Here is a 4,466-nt window from a genome sequence, read left to right on the forward strand (position 1 = left end):
ACTAGATTGCCAAGTCTTGCTAAATAAAATGTGTTGTCCTCCATTACAGGATTTTTCTCACATATCCCCTAATGAGAACTCACTTACTCGTAGGGGTACACGTACCCTAGTTTGAAAACCACAGATTTAATGGGACACTACCCCAGAGGAATAGTCTATACCTACTTCCTGTTAAATATCTGTAGAGCCCACAGAGAGTATCATATTGTATTTTGACCCAAAGGATGGCTTTTTTATAACCTAATCTTCTATATATGATGCGAGTGTAGATAAATGTTCCTCTTTATGGAAATCTTTAGTAAAAAGGCAAAAGATTTATACCATCTGAAGAGACTACAAAGTAGCTGAATCTTTGCAATAGGAGGTTAATCTCCCTGGAGGAAAGCTGGGCAGGTGGGAACTTGTTTAAACTACTTCTCCTGAGGAGAGAGTTTTCTAACATCGGCCATCTTCTGTGGAAGAGCGTGCTATGTTGTTCCATTCCTATATATCAATCTAGCACACAGCCCAAGAGTAAGAGGATTCTGCATTTGGTATTGAGAACAATGTTCTAGTATTTTAACTGTTTTATTGTTGGTCATGAGAGAGAATGAAATGGAGAGAGATTAACACTCATGATGTGAAGAGCATGCCTAACATAAATACTCACTAAAACGAAAATGAAATATGATGGCATTGGAAGCAGATGACAATTGCCTTTATGAAGTGTCACCTAAATAAAAGATTGCATTTCACACAGGGTACTAATCTGCTCAGTGATTGTATTTAGTCTGCCAAATCATAGTTTAAAAACAAAACAAGAGAGGCTAAAGAATTTTCAAACTGAAAGAGCAGTGCTGCAGATGTGACTTGTAATTATCTTGCTGTTTTGTATTCTGCTGGAATTTCACTGCATTGAAATGCATTTCTAAAGATCTGAAAGGGTTGCAATCACATCTGGAGGTTATTTTGTTGGCATAATGGATTAGTAAATAGTATTACTGAAGATAAGAAATGATGCTCTGCATATCTTCTATCTGTACATCTCATACTTCAGGTAGTTTGAAAAACAATGTTACCTGATTAGTGATCATCCAGGTTCTTATATTAGATTTAGAGTAACGTTCTGAAGCTAACAGTGAGGGTAGGACTTTCAAGAGGTATGAATATTATCCAATCTTTGTTCTATAATGTTTTGTAAATTAAAGATAAATTGAGCTGATGGAAACCATCTAGTGAGCAAGAATAATTCTTGTTTTGAAAGATATTTTGTGGCCTGCATAGTCACATAATTAAAAACAATGGAGACTTTGTAAATAAGAGCAAAGCTGAGAAGGAAGGAATATGGAAAAATTAGGTTAGCGGAAACCTTTCCTGTAGAAGTGTCAATGTATCTAGGCCAAACATCATTGACTGAAGAGATGGGAAATATAATGCACAAACTGCAATGAGTCAGTTGTCTAAACACCTGGGGCCAAATCATCAGATGGTGTAAATCAGCACAGTTCCACTGGAGCTACACCTACCGAGAATCTTGCCCCCTATACTTTAGCAAATCATAGATGTTTGATCTTACTTGCAGAAATACTAAAAATATGGCACCATAATATTGTACTGTGTTACCTCCAGTCCTTGGTGAACCTAATTAATTAAAAGTAATAGAAGTGCTGACCATTTATGACACCTTTGCTGTTCCATTCATGGGTGAGCTTTGTTTTCAGAAATGAGATCAGAGATGGAGGAAGTAGGTAGTGTCACCATTGTGACCAAAAAAACTCCCAATGATTAGGATATTGTCATTGTAATGTTTATCTGCACCTCTCCCTTACAAGATGACAATACCCATAGTGCAAAGATATACTGTTGTGTCCAAAACTGAAAAGCAAGCACCCTTCATGATACTCCATAACATTCATTTCTTTAACTTCCTATTGTCAGAAATCAGTTTGAAAGTAGGGTTGCCTCCAGGATTGTCCTGGAGTGCCTAGGAATTAAAAGTGACTCTTAAATGAAAGATTATGTCATGTGATGAATCCTCCAGGAATATGTCCAACCAAAATTGGCAACCCTCGTTGGAAGAGTATGTTCCAGTCTTTGCCTGTTGTAATTGATAACTAATCAGGGTGGTACAGGCTACACAGAAACTTAGGGAAATTAGAGAAAAGTAAAAATACAGCAATCTGTTAAAAAGGAACAGGTCAGGAGCAGCCTTGGCTAAAGCAGGAGCAACTCCATGGGCTTCAGTCAATTCCATCCCCTATTTTTTTATTTCTTTACAGTTATTTTACCTCACAGTTGGAAGGTTGACATTCTTCTCTCTGATCTACCAGGTAGCTCTTGGCTCTCACATGCTGCTTTTCTGTGCTGTCTAAACTTCCATTGCGAGAACAGAATAGCAGAGTTCAGGTTCTCCATATGGAGCTGAGAGGAGAATTTTGCTCTCATTTTTTTCACCGGAGCTCCTTGAAGATCAATACTGACATAGAAGCAAAGGGCACAGCAATTCTTGCAGATATTGTAAATCATAGGGATATTCGGTGTAATGAATATATGACCTTTTCACAAACATGTCTTGGCTCTGGAGAGGTGTCAGGTCTGCAGCATGCACAGGGAGTCTTGGTCTAGACGTGTTACAAGCAACAGATCTACAAAAATCGTCCTAATTGACCATGTCGAAAAATGAGATTTTTGGAAGGAAGGGGAGAAAAGGTTGATCAGGGTGATGGAAAAAGAAAGGGCAAGAACAGAATACTGATTTAGCAAAAATGTCTGTACAATATGAAACAGACACACTTTTAAAAAATTTATATAACTCAAATCCTGAGGTAGCTAAGGTAATCTAATAATAATGACACCTAGCTCGTATATAGCTCTTTTCATCAATACCTCTCAAAGTTCTTTACATGTAGGCCAAGATTCTATATAAATATTTTTAAGTCTGAGTCCTTAAAGAGACTGGTTATGTATTCTGATTCTAATGCAGAAGCAGACACCATTAGTGGAAACTCTGTGCTACGTCATTAGTGAGCCCATCAGGTAAATTTTATGTAAACAAAATAACTGTTTGCATGACTCAGTAGCTGGTGTTCTTGCTATCGCCTTCCAGCATTCATTCAGAACCCACTTTCAGTGCAGCTGAGCATATACCAGATACTGAGGCATGCAAACAAGTCCTTTGTTTATAAAAAAATCTAACTTGTTGGCCAATTGGTTTAATGTGACCAGGGTATTCATTGATGGTGTTGACATGTGTATTAGTATTAAAATCAAAATATATAGCAAGTCTGACTGACAATGGATTCTGAATTATGAGAATGCCAGTGACTACTCTTACAGGTAAACATGGGGATATTTCATTCAGAAGGCAAAGGCTTTGCTGAAACTATCCAGGCTGATATAGCTGCTCTGTCACTGATAGTGACGAATAATCTGTTATACCATTTCCATGACTACAACACATCACTGAAAAGGAATCCTCTCATCTTGTGCCCTAGAAACATCTAATAGCCCTGACTTTCTTGAAAGGCAAATGGGTAAACAAAAAATCAGGCATGGCTTCAATTTATTGACAAAGTGCTATGTCTGGGGAAAAAAACAGTTTGCTCTTCATAGTGCTAAGGTCCACAGCTCGGTTACAGTGGGTGCTTCAAGCTGCTTGCAGTTTGGGGGTAGAACCAGAGCAGCTCAGTCATTATTAGTTGGCGAATGCCCCGCCTTGTGAAGTTCCCTGCAGTTTTTTCTGTCTCCCAAACAGCCACGGCCTCCCTGGTAGCTTTTCCGAGGCAAATTCCAGACTTTATTTCAAATTTGTGACTAACATTTTGGTGCAGTAATGTGTCCTGTTTGAAATGGGACTATATTAATGTGAATTTGGTACCTCTTAGTTTGTGCCAGCAGGGTTTACAATGGGCAGTCATAGTTCAATACATTATAGACTCATAGACTTTAGGGTCAGAAGGGACCAATATGATCATCTAGTCTGACCTCCTGCACAAAGCAGGCCACAGAACCCTACCCATCCACTTCTGTAACAAACCCCTAACCTATGTCCGAGTTATTGAAGTCTTCAAATTGTGGTTTGAAGACCTCAAGCTGCAGAGAATCCACCAGCAAGTGACCCATGCCCCACGCTGCAGAGGAAGGCGAAAAACCTCCAGGGCCTCTGCCAATCTGCCCTGGAGGAAAATTCCTTCCTGACCGCAAATATGGTGATCAGCTAAACCCTGAGCATGTGGGCAAGACTCACCAGCCAGCACTCAGGAAAGAATTATCTGCAGTAACTCAGATCCCATCCCATCCAACATCCCATCACAGACCACTGGGCATACTTATCTGCTGATAATCAAAAATCAATTGCCAAAATTAAGCTATCCCATCATACCATCCCTTCCATAAACTTATCAAGCTTAGTCTTAAAGCCAGATACGTCTTTTGCCCCCACTACTCCCCTTGGAAGGCTGTTCCAGAACTTCACTCCTCTAATGGTT

The 4,466-nt window shown here is 39.3% G+C and overlaps 1 non-coding gene across 1 annotated transcript; it reads right to left on the bottom strand.

The window, feature by feature from the left end:
- Positions 1-226: 226 nt before the first annotated feature.
- LOC115659284 lies at positions 227-339 on the bottom strand. The gene has a single exon (XR_004002505.1). It is a non-coding gene; the product is annotated as a U5 spliceosomal RNA (small nuclear RNA).
- Between the last annotated feature and the right edge of the window lie 4,127 nt (positions 340-4,466).

This window comes from Gopherus evgoodei, chromosome 10 (assembly GCF_007399415.2).
Source record: "Gopherus evgoodei ecotype Sinaloan lineage chromosome 10, rGopEvg1_v1.p, whole genome shotgun sequence".
Classification (NCBI taxonomy): domain Eukaryota; kingdom Metazoa; phylum Chordata; order Testudines; family Testudinidae; genus Gopherus; species Gopherus evgoodei.